A 13,053-nucleotide genomic window follows, 5' to 3' on the forward strand; every position below is an offset into this window, starting at 1 on the left:
ATAGTCCTTGGACAAATGGAGTCAAATCAACTGAGACCACAGACATTGTGGAGTAGAGACAAGTCATTGTCACAAATTTCTAACCTCAAAACCTTGAACAAATAAAATGGTTCTAAATTTTGGAGTTTATTGTATAGCAATGAAAAACTGACACTAAAATTGGGATGAGACCGGGTGATGTGTAGACACCTAAAGAGTATCAAGGACACAGTGAAGGCCAGAAAGACATTGATGAACTTCTTCCTGGAGGCCGGACAGAAGCAACTCGTATTACGTAGTGGCAGAATGTTTGGCAACACTGCAACAATATGGAAGAATGAAAACATACCTCATGAGCTTGTGGGCCTACCTAAGGAGATTTCTGAATGTGATAACTGGCTTCATTCAGCTGCCTAGGATTAATTACGGGAAGAGAAAGATGAACTGAAGTGTTCAAGTAGAAGTTAGAGGGAATCATTCAACACAGGACTTGCTAGGTTAGAAAATAAAACTTTTTGGGGCGCCTGGGTGGCCCAGTCGGTTAAGCATCCGACTTCGGCTCAGGTCATGATCTCGCGGTCCGTGAGTTCGAGCCCCGCGTCGGGCTCTGTGTTGACAGCTCAGAGCCTGGAGCCTGTTTCAGATTCTGTGTCTCCCTCTCTCTCTCTGACCCTCCCCCGTTCATGCTATCTCTCCCTGTCTCAAAAATAAATAAATATTTAAAAAAAGAAAATTAAAAAAAAAAAAAAAGAAAATTAAACTTTTTGTCATTCTTGCCTCTCCAGACAGCAGTAGATGCTCAAAGAAAGAAGCAGTCTTAGGACAAAGTTCAAAGCCAAGTATTAGTACAATGTACTCTCAGGTTAAAGATCAAATCAAGCATGTGGCTGGAAGATGCCTCATTAAGACCTCACATTAAGGCAGAGCCTCAGAGACTCAGTCAGTGGGACAAAGGACTTCTTCTTTTTTTTTTTTTTTTTAACATTTATTTTTTATTTTTGTGTGAGACACAGAGATAGAGACAGAGCACAAGGTGGGGGAGGAGCAGAGAGAGATGGAGAGACACAGAATCCGAAGCAGGTTCCAGGCTCTGAGCTGTCAGGACAGAGCCTGACGTGGGGCTCAAACCCACGAACCACAAGATCATGACCTGAGCCAAAGTCTGACGCTTAACTGACTGAGACACCCAGATGCTCTCCAAAGGGTTTCTAAAACAGTAAGGGTCTCTCCTATAGCATTCGGATTTGCAGCCGAAGTAAAGAGGAGCCTGTCATAAAAGTCTTGGGTACATAAGTTTTCCATAATGGAATGAACCTCAATAAAATTTATAGAAAGGCCTCGAGGTTTATGAGAAAATTGTACTAAAATAACTCACCACCAGGTAAACGAAAAGGAGGACACAGAAGATCCCTAGATCCCGAACTCAAAGCTGGAAGCAGTCTACCCAAGTGCTGACAAGAGCTATTTCTCATGGAAAAGGAAGAATGACTCAAAGGAGGGGTCTTTAACTTTCCAGTCAGCCCAGCTGAGGTGCCAGACACAGGAATGAAGAAATCTTCTGGGATGTTTCATCTCCAACAAGCTGAATGTAGCCCAGATTGCAGAATCATGACAAATAACAAATTACTATTTGTCAAGCCAGTGGGTTCTGGGTGTTTCTGTTTATTTATTTTGTGGGTTTGTTTGTTTGTTTAATGCAGGCAGGGCAAATAACAGAAGCATTCTGACTGCTGTGTTGTGTTAAGAACAAGCTGGGGGTGGGGGGAGCAAGTACAGCATCAGGGAGACCAACTCTTGCAATAATACCATAAGGCAGGACAATAGTGGCTTGGACCAAGATGGCAGCTGCAAAGGTGACAAGAAGTCAGATGTGGGATATATTTTGAAAGGACAGTTTAAAGGACTTAGTGGCAGATTAAAATGTGGGGTATGAAAAAAAAAAAAGGAGAACTCCGAGACTGACTAAGAGATTATCCATGCAACTCAAAGAATAGAACGGCCATCAAGTGAGATAAGGGAGACCATGGAAGAAGCAGTTTTGGGGGTTAAGTCAGGAATTCAACGAGTAGGATACATCTACTCAGGAATGCAGACTAGACTGTTTTCTAGATGAGTCTGGAGTTCAGGGGGAGGTCATGACTGGAGACACGAATCACCACTCTCGGAAGGCACTAACAACCACCAGGCAGGATACAGTCAGGGAGTGAGTGTACATAGATAGAGAAAGGATCCAGTGACTGAGCAGCGGACTCCTCTGTTGAAAGGATAGGGAATAGGAACCAGCAAGCTACTGAAATGGATGATGGGGAGGCAGAGGACAATGAAGAGAGGAGGACTGTCTGGAAGCAAAAATGAAGAACTCAGGTCCTGCTGAAAGAGAACCCAGCCCTAACCACGGATTTAACATGGGGGAGGGGGGGGGTCTTGGTATCTCTAATGATACAGTTTTATGGAGCAGTAGGAATGACAGGCTGCCTGGTTCAAGAGAGAATGAGAAGAGAGAAATTGGAGACAGAAAGTAGAATTGACTTTCAGAGCTTTCCTATAAAATGGAGACCTAAAAACCAGGTGGCAGCTGGAGAGAAACACGAAGCCAAAGAGACTTGTTTGTTGTTGCTGTTTATGGGAGAAATTACAGTCATGGGAAAGACCCATTAGAGAGAGACAAAAATTGATGATAGAGAGAAGGAATGAATTGCTATAGCTATGTCCTTTAGCAGATAATAGGAATAAGACTGTACATCTGACGGACTGCCGTGGATTTCTGGCTCATTTCCTTATCTCTAATTATTTTTTCTTCAATAAATCCTACCCCAGACTAATTTTCCCCAAATACTGTTTTTATTATAATACTCCAACATTGTTTTTTTGCTATATTATATTTCCTACCTGTTTTAAATTCCTCTGATTACTTCTTAAATTGTTGAATGATCTCTCACTGAAGTCGATACAAACCAGTCATGTGACCAACCCTTGGCTGGGCTCACACTATTATGTCTTTATTCAAAATATAACTGTAGAGACACATAACAAGATTAATTTACAGAGACAAAAGCTATTACAGCATACAAGGAGAAATATAAGGAGAAAATAATTCTACCTGGGCAGTGGAAGGGGTTTCAGAAACTATGGAGATTGGAGGCTTTGAGCAGGAGGCAGGAAGAATGACAAAAAGTGAGCAGGAATAGCAAGGGCGGTCTAGAGTATAGAGAAGTGTGTCTAGAACTGCATGGAAGAGGAGCCCAGACTGGGAAGGCTATCTAAGACCCCAAGCAGGGCTAGAACCTATTCCTGCCCCCCCAACACTGCTCTCAGTGGGAAGCCTCTGCAGCTGCCAGTTCTTTACCATCCCTCCCCCCCGCACCTCACCCCTCGACAAAAACACACACTATTGCTTAAGCACAATGGGCCATGGCGATCCAGAAACCAAGCAGAGGGGGCAGGCCGGGCAACAGGTTGAACCAGAGCAAACTGAGATCTTCAAAGGGAAGAACAGGCACCCCTGGGGAACCCCATAGCTGTCCAAGGTCTGTAAGGGTATAGAGAGTTCTAAAGGAACCAATTTCCAGATCCACTATTTACAAAGGGACCCCTTTTTATAAGCAATATGCCTGAAATGTGCTGACAGCAAGCATTTTCTGGCAAGTTCTCCTTTCCCACTTCCCCTTTCATAATTACCCCCCACCCATTTTACCAAAGAAAGGCTCATCACTCTCCCATTCAGAATCTTACCATGTGCCTTGCCTCTCCAGGGTGCCAAATAAAGGGGCAATTTGAAAAACTGGTATTAAAGAAACCTGCCTTAATCAAAGCATTGATATCAACACCACCCAGGTCTACATTTATGATACACATCTTATGATACAATATAGTTTTATGCCTCATAATTATCAAAACTCAAATGAATTACTCTGGTTACCTGTGTACTAATAATCTTTACAATAACATAAAAAATAATTTTAACAAAATTATTTTAAAACTTTTAAACATATACTTTTTGTTGTTGATACGTACAAAAGAAAATAAGTGGGGGAAATATACTGTAAAGTTTCTAGCTATAAAATGTTCAGTTAAAGAATAACTGGAGTCAGTGCTAACAGTGCACAAGGAGTATTTATTTCATTTCTCAAGTTTCTATTAGAAGGTACATGAACGAAATGCCCAGTGAGAGTGAAATGATACAAGGGATCATGGCATGTGCCACAGGGCTGCTTTCCTATGTCACTCTGATGAGTAGAGCCTCCCCCCACCAACCTTACAACCGATCATATTTTCTTCTTGTAGGATCATTTTCAGTTTCAATTCCTCTATTTAACAAAATACTGTCGTCACTCTCCTGATCCCCTCTGCACCCTGTTAGCACTTGGAGAAACCTTAGTATTTGGAAAACAATCAACTATGTATTCTTAGAACATGATCAGCTAACAGGCATTCAGACTTTTTTAATCCATATTTATATGGTCTATATACAAAATATACATGGAGATAGATAGATAGATAGATAGATAGATAGATAGAGATAGCAGATCTACATATATTTTGGTCCTTCCAAAGATGACCTGCAAGACACTACTGGACTCTGGAATAAAACACTGAAAAATATATGTATACATATGCCCTGCCTCCAGACATAAAACATATATGAATAACACTGCTGAATTGAAATGAGATCAAACAGCCTCTTATTTATTTTTCATTCCAACACTGAGTGTAACCTGAAAAAAAAGTGAAGTAATAAACAGTAATTAATATAATTAATAATAGTTAATTAGTAAAACTCACCATTAAATAGCTAGTAGTAAATACATCGCAGTACTAGCTAAAACCACACATGTTCTCTCAACGCCCCTATGGAATTTTTCCATTCAATCCATTCAAATTGGAGAGCAGCAAGCACTTAAGCATTGTTCAACCTCAAAAGCCTCACGTGGTAATCTGCAATCACGGGGTAAGTAAATCTAAGAGCTAATACTGAGCTAAGGAAAGAAGCTGGCTTCTTGCCAACTCTCATACCATTGGAGCCTGTGAAAAGGCTTCTTAAATAGTTGACTACACCACCTCGGTTGTGATATAATTGGGAAAGGCTGCTGTTCTGATCTCTCCACGAATCCCACCTTTCTACTTGGATGGATGAATGAATAGCTAGATCGATAGATTCAGACATTGATCAATCCACCTGTACCTATGTCATGCTCTATCAGCAAAAACTGATGCAAATTAAACAAATGTTTTCATTCAGGAACCGTAAGAGAAATTTCTCCAAGGAACCAAACACAAATAAATACTCATGCGAATATTATTTGATCATAAGGCTAATCTTTAAATGTATAATTAATGAAGTCAATCATGCAAGTACTGTATAAGCAGTATTACTTGAAAACCAACCTTCTATCATAAAACTGCATCAAAATGAAGTAGTAGGTAGTTGTCACTGACAAATTGTGGGAAATACTTCTATGGAAATATCATCCTTCATAAACACCAGTGATCTGAAATCTGTCCAGGTTCAAATCCCAGCTCTACCACTTAACTAGCTCTGTGATTTTGGGAAAGTTATTTAATTACCCTATGCTTCCATTTTCTCGGCTATATAACACATCCCGTACCACCACCTAAGTTTATCATGATGATTTTTAAAAATACATACATACTCGGAACAATGTCCGGTACATACTAAGAACTCAACAAGTATTAGCTATGATTCATATTATTTCCCATAATTCAAGTTGCTGGCCAAAAGACAGCACTGTCTGTATTATCATTAACTAACCTTCAAAAGAATAGTTATCTAATGAACAAACTTAACAGTCAACTCTAAGAGCGAAATGAAAAAAAGGACAGTTTTCTAAGTTTTAAAATGTTTTAAAAACTATTTGAGGTCCAAGAGACATTTGAAAACCTAATTAGAGTTGTGGATATTTTCTTCAGAAAAATCCACTTACATACAACATTTCAGGGCTTCATTCACATCCTTCCTGAAATCTACTTAGAGCCAGCAAACCTGAGATGGAGAACCTTCTAGGGTTTAAAAGCCTTCAATTACCAAACTCTATTTCAATAAACGTTAAACCACAGATTTTCCCCATCCTCCAAAAAAGATTATAAACGTGTATTTCATTGACAAATATTGTGTCTTGCAATATAGCTGTTGACATTTATATACAAATCTCATTGATGAAAAGAAAATCATCAAATTGTTCTTCTTAAGTCCCCCAATAATCTGCAGTAAAGTTCCAAACTCCAGGACAACAGCTTCAAACCAGGTTCTAGAGTTGCCACTCCAAATCGGCAGAGAATAGTGAACCAAAGTATGGGAAGGAGCATCTGGCTGGCTCAGTCCACAGAGCATGCGACTCTTGATCTCAAGGATGTGACTGCAAGCCCCACATTGGGTGCAGAGCTTACTTAATATAGAGAGAGAGAGAGAGAGGGAGAGGGAGAGAGAGAGAGAGATGATAGATAGATAGATAGATAGATAGATAGACAGACAGACAGGCAGACAATTAAAAATCAAAGTATAGGAACACTGCCTACTAGAGATTCAGGACCAGTGACTAACCTAACTCCTCTGGGTCACTCTGTCACAGAGCAGATGATACTGCAGGAAAAGGCCATTCTGAGTATGACTAAAATTTTGAGAGGAGGAAACAGAGGGAGAGATGTAAGAATGTGACCTTAAAACACAATCACAACAAACCTTTAGAACTTTCTGAGATATCTTAACTTGATTATGTAAAATTTTAAATTCTTCATCGCTTTTTAAGTCTAAGAAGGCTATTGCTTTTTCTTCAGTTCCTTCTTTTATATATCTTTATATAAACAATGATATATTTATATCTTTTCTGTATCTTTATGCTTTTTCCTTTGTGCCTCCTTCCTCTATCTACCATGCCCACCACACTGCTTTTCAATAAAAGAACAGTAGTTTAAAATTTGATCCATATTGTACCTTGATACTTTCAGTGGAATAGTCCACCACACAGCCACTGCACTGCTGAAGGCCACGATCACCCGGACCTTATCTGTTCATTCAATCAAGTCAATAAAACCTTTTTATTTTAGGCACACTGACAAGATGAGGAAGCCCATCAGTTACAGGTAGATGGCATGCCCCTTGCCGTAACATTAGAAAGTAGTTTTAAAAACATAATGGAAAAATAGCTAGCGAAAACCACTTTACTTCCAGTTCTGAAACTTCTGACGCATCCTGTTTAAGAATCTGTTATAAGCATCGTTTAAGAATCATCTTGCTTTATGGATACGCTGACGTTATCAAAGTCTTCAACGCACGGAATTTCATAGTTCAATTAAAATGAATTGTAAACATTCGCAAAATGCAGTCTCAGTAACACTGGAAAAAAATTAACTGGACTTTCATTTAAATCCATCTTGAATAAGGATTTTACTGCAAGCTTAAGTCTCCTGTATCTCTTCCAAGTTTCTAATACTGCTTTTCTAAGAGATGAGTGGCTTGATCAAGGCTGGAACTAATAACATAGACCCAGGCCTGAGTGCCCATCAGTAACCATTTCTGCAAGTTCCTCTCCCTAGGAGGACAAGTGTCCGTCCTCCTGATCAAAGAAGGGGAGGGTAACTTGATTTTGCAAGCAAAGGGAGAGACCAACCCGCAGGGTCCTAGACACATTTGAGCTGACCCGCAAGGAGTGTGGGAGGGGGCAGGGAAGAAGCGGGGAGCTGCGGTACCTTTCTTCGAACTCTCTGAGCTCGGTTAGGTGCAGAACTCAGCGCTCAGTGCTGCCAGACCGCGTCTTCTCCGAAACGGGCAGCCTGGGGCGGGAGGCAGGCGCACGTCCCTCTCTCTCCGCGGGTCAGCTGCGGAGTTAGCGGAGAGGAGACACCGGCGCCGGGCGCTGCCTCCCGCTGACCCGCTGCCTGCCGCACCGAAAGAGCCAAGCGCACGGAGGAGCCGCGCGGGACCCGCAAGCGGACCAGCAATCTGCGTTCCTCTGGGAGCAGAGGATGGCGAGGAGAGCCCACGGGAGGAATAAAGGGTCAGAAGGGGGAAAACCTCTGCACGTAGTGCAACGGAAAACTGAAGTCGCGGTTAAGTGTTCCCCGTGAGAGGGCGGGCGGTCCGGTCCGCAGCTGGTGGGGGGAAATGGGTAGGTCCGCCCGGAGCTGGGAGAGGCCCGAGGCGTAGACTTTCGGGGAAAATTCCATCGCCCTTTCAACCACCACCACCTTCCCCCACACAGGCGGAGAAGCAGAACTCTGTACCTCCATCGAGTCCCGGCTGTAGGGCTGGGGGGCGGCGAGCGGCGCAGCCGGACGGGAACTGCCACCCGGCTCCCTGCCTTGGCGTTGGGCTTCGACTACAAACAGCGAGTCAGCTGGGGTTCCCCTGGGCGCCCTGAACCCAGGGAGTCCCAACCCTCAGCGAAAAGAAAAGTGAAAGAGAAAAGAGCAAGGAGCAGAGGGCAAGATAAACATCTTCAGAGGAGGCTGGGGGAGGGGCGGCATGGCAGCAGCCCCTGAACGACTGCCCAGCTGTTGCAGCTCCACGCCCCCAGGGCTGGGACGCCCCGCAAGTTTCCGCCACTGCCCAGTCCTGGGGCGCAAAACCTGGAGGGAGAGCTTGGACGAAGGCAGGGAGCGCCTGCCCCCGATTTCGGCCTTTACCTCCTGGGGCACCTGCAGAGAAAGCGAGAAATCTCAGAGACCACCCGCCGCACGCACCCAGCCTAGCTTGGCGCAGGAGGCTTCCCCAGAGAAGCCTGGAGACCTGGGCGCGTGGCGTGCACCCAAGTGGCCCACAGGCGAGGGAAAAAATATGTAGGAGCGAGTTGGGCGACTGTTCCAGACCAGCCCCTCAACCCGCGCGGCGCAGGCTGTAAGAAGATAGCCTCTGAAGTTTTATTAGAACGGAGTAAGACACCTGGATGACTAGGGAGTTAGGGTAAACTGGAAGGAATGAGCCAGCCTGTAAATTACTTTTCCAGTCTAGTCTTACACTGCACATGGCCCCATCAAATAGGACCGTGTGAAATGTTATTATAATATTTTACAGTTGAAGGAAGGGACTAGGTTCTCTGAAGCTGAGTGATCTTTATCTACACAGAGTCATCAGAAAAGACCTCCTGCTCAGTTTTGGAAACACTTTGGAGAAAACCTTGAACACATTTGAATTACCGAAAATCCCTAATAAAAAGTGCTTCCCCAAATTTTCCAGTCATGTCACAGAAAAAAAGGATATGGCTCCTGGAGTTTAATAAACACTTAACCATCTTTCCTTTACAATTGAGTATATGTTTAAAAAAATAGAAATATATTAGAAGTGACTTAAATATTAAATGTGCATAAAATTCCACGTAAAAAAATTTCATTTTTATGAAAAAAGTTCATCTGCAGATAGTCACTATCAACAAAATAAGTGATATATAAACATGTAAAGACCATTTTAACAATTCAAAAATTTACCATAGTTGTAAATGATAGTTAAAGAAATTGAGCATTCTTTTCTGTCCGAGACAATGTAGTGTTGAATTTTCTTGTAATAATGCCAAGGATCTCAAATCTAATCAGACTTTTTCATAGCAATTGCTGAAGCTCTAATTTGCAGAATGGGCATTCATTGTGAAAGCAGGCCTGCGTGGGATTGGATTCTGTAACAAAGATGGTGGCCACAAAAGGCGGACACTGTGTATACACGAATATGCAGATTAGGAATGGAGAAGCGGATCTGTGTCCTACCGTCAACTTGGACTGAAGCAGAGCTTCTTGGGCTCCTGCGAAGTGGGCTCCTGTCATACCTCCTTCAGCACACTTACGGATGCTGTGTACTCTGCAGCTGGGAGCTGCAATAGATGTCCAGACAGTATGACATCTCATGGCCACACAGAGCCAGATATCATTGCTGCCAGAGGACACCTCCCATCTCAGAACTTGCTGTGATCCGGCTGCCCGGGAGCACTGGAGAAAGCTGCTCTTAGCTAGGGCTTACTAGCCTATGGGCTCCAGCTGCCCACAGGGCTAAGGGGCATCTATGTCCGACAGCACACTTTGACCATGTGACCACCATGAGCTACTAGAGAGGTTTTCACAATGCTCTGGAAAACTGATGCGGATTTTCTTCATAAACCTGAGTTTTAAAGTGTAATCTGAGTACATAAGAATAAAACTGGTCTACAAATACTGACCAAACTAATATATATAAGTTCTAAACCAAGATGGGCTGAATGGGATATAAAGCATTTAGTTACGTTGGGGAGATAAAAAACATAAATAACAATAAAGTGAAATTGAAAATGATTACAGCCATGAGATAGGTTTTGCTGTACTATTTGCCTCCTAAATAGATAGGTCAAATTTGTTTTCTTAATTACAGAAAATAAAACTATTTTGAATTAGTTATAGAAGTGCCTGCAATTCAATGATGTTGGGTTTTCAGCACAGTTTGTTTTTGTTGTACTACACTCAAAGAGAAAAGTCTAATATATGCAACCTGTATTTTCAGTTGCCACAGGCTGTTTGGCAAGATATTGAAAATTCCTCACACCAATGAACAAGTAAATTCCACTGTATAAATTAAAAACAAAGACCAAGACTGATGAAATAATTTGAAACTACCATAATTCATAAAATTATAATGTAGAAAGAAGTTAAAATTAACTAAACCTCATAGAAGTGACCATAATAACCTTTCTTTGAATTTAAATAATTAACAATAAAATCATAGTTCAATACATTTTTATTATCTGATTTTTCTTTCCAAAGGCAATGTTTGCCAATTGGCAGTTGTCTTTTTATTTTTTAATTTATATTTAAATTTTAGTTAATATACAGTGAAAGACTGGTTTCAGGAGTAGAATTCAGTGATACATGACTTACATGCAACACCCAGGGCTCCTCACAAGTGCCCTCTTTAATACCCATCACCCGTCTTACCTCCCTCACCCACTTACCTCCATCAACCCTCAGTTTGTTCTTTATCCTTGTTTGTTTGTTTGTTTAATTTTTGGACTTTCTCCATAGTTTAGCTATTGTTGATAATGCTGCTGTAAATATCAGGGTGCACACACCCCTTTGAAACTATATATTTGCATCCTTTGGGTAAATACCAAGTCGTATAATTGCTGAATCATAGGGTAGTTCTATTTTTAATTTTTTGAGGAAACTCCATACTGTTCTCCAGAGTGGCTGCACCAGTTTGCATTCCCATCAGTGGTGCAAGAGGGTCCCCCTTTTCCTGCAACTTCACCAACACCTGTTGTTTCTTGTGTTGTTAAATTTAGCCATTCCAACAAGTGTAAAGTGGTATCTCATTGTGGTTTTGATTTGTAGTTGCCTGATAATGAGTGATACTGAGCATCTTTTCATGTGTCTGTTATGTCTGGATGTCTTCTTTGGCAAAGTGTCTATTAATGTTTTCTGCCCATTTGTTAACTGGGTTATTTGTCTTTAAATTAATTACTAAAAAAATAAATAAATAAAATAAATTACTAGTAAGTGTTTCCTATAGCTTTTGAGACTACATGGCAGTAGTTACCAGTTAGCTCATCTGATTCAGAGTTCAAAGTCCATGACTGTGACCTTATTTATGATCCTAAGAATGAAACACAGGCTAAGAACTAGTTGACCTTTGGGTCTTTCTTTTTTTTTTTCCAATATATGAAATCTATTGTCTAATTGGTTTCCATACAACACCCAGTGCTCATCCCAAAAGGTGCCCTCCTCAATACCCATCACGCACCCTCCCCTCCCTCCCACCCCCCATCAACCCTCAGTTTGTTCTCAGTTTTTAACAGTCTCTTATGCTTTGGCTGTCTCCCACTCTAACCTCTTTTTTTTTTTCCTTCCCCTCCCCCATGGGTTTCTGTTAAGTTTCTCAGGATCCACATAAGAGTGAAACCATATGGTATCTGTCTTTCTCTGTATGGCTTATTTCACTTAGCATCACACTCTCCAGTTCCATCTACCTTGCTACAAAGGGCCATATTTCATTCTTTCTCATTGCCACGTAGTACTGCATTGTGTATATAAACCACAATTTCTTTATCCATTCATCAGCTGATGGACATTTAGGCTTTTTCCACAATTTGGCTATTGTTGAGAGTGCAGCTATAAATATTGGGGTACAAGTGCCCCTATGCATCAGTACTCCTGTATCCCTTGGGTAAATTCCTAGCAGTGCTATTGCTGGGTCATAGGGTAGGTCTATTTTTAATTTTTTGAGGACCCTCCACACTGTTTTCCAGAGTGGCTGTACCAGTTTGCATTCCCACCAACAGTGCAAGAGGGTTCCCGTTTCTCCACATCCTCGCCAGCATCTATAGTCTCCTGATGTGTTCATTTTAGCCACTCTGACTGACATGAGGTGGTATCTGAGTGTGGTTTTGATTTGTATTTCCCTGATGAGGAGCGATGTTGAGCACCTTTTCATGTGCCTGTTGGCCATCTGGATGTCTTCTTTAGAGAAGTGTCTATTCATGTTTTCTGCCCATTTCTTCACTGGGTTATTTGTTTTTTGGGTGTGGAGTTTGGTGAGCTCTTTATAGATTTTGGATACTAGCCCTTTGTCCGATATGTCATTTGCAAATATCTTATCCCATTCCATTGGTTGCCTTCTGTTGGTTGTTTCCTTTGCTGTGCAGAAGCTTTTTATCTTCATAAGGTCCCAGTAGTTCATTTTTGCTTTTAATTCCCTTGCCTTTGGGGATGTGTCAAGTAAGAAATTGCTACAGCTGAGGTCAGAGAGGTCTTTTCCTGCTTTCTCCTCTAGGGTTTTGATGGTTTCCTGTCTCACATTCAGGTCCTTTACCCATTTTGATTTATTTTTGTGAATGGTGTGAGAAAGTGGTCTAGTTTCATTCTTCTGCATGTTGCTGTCCAGTTCTCCCAGCACCATTTGTTAAAGAGACTTTTTTCCATTGGATGTTCTTTCCTGCTTTGTCAAAGATTAGTTGGCCATACGTTTGTGGGTCTAGTTCTGGGGTTTCTATTCTATTCCATTGGTCGATGTGTCTGGTTTTGTGCCAATACCATGCTGTCTTGATGATGACAGCTTTGTAGTAGACGCTAAAGTCAGGGATTGTGATGCCTCCTGCTTTGGTCTTC

General features: G+C 41.7%; 1 protein-coding gene across 2 annotated transcripts in view; it reads right to left on the reverse strand.

Annotated features, from left to right (window-relative positions):
- The window catches only part of IL15 (interleukin 15), an 80,077-nt gene extending 71,499 nt beyond the window's left edge, over positions 1-8,578 (reverse strand). The window contains exon 1 of one of the 2 annotated variants that reach the window (XM_015073623.3): positions 8,218-8,578. The gene's annotated coding sequence lies outside the window, so the exon portion shown is untranslated. Of the gene's footprint in view, positions 1-7,683; positions 7,820-8,217 lie in introns of those variants that run through there. The other variant, XM_015073624.3, reaches the window with a different exon arrangement.
- Positions 8,579-13,053: the final 4,475 nt, after the last annotated feature.

The sequence above is a fragment of the Acinonyx jubatus genome, chromosome B1 (assembly GCF_027475565.1).
Source record: "Acinonyx jubatus isolate Ajub_Pintada_27869175 chromosome B1, VMU_Ajub_asm_v1.0, whole genome shotgun sequence".
NCBI classification, from domain to species: domain Eukaryota; kingdom Metazoa; phylum Chordata; class Mammalia; order Carnivora; family Felidae; genus Acinonyx; species Acinonyx jubatus.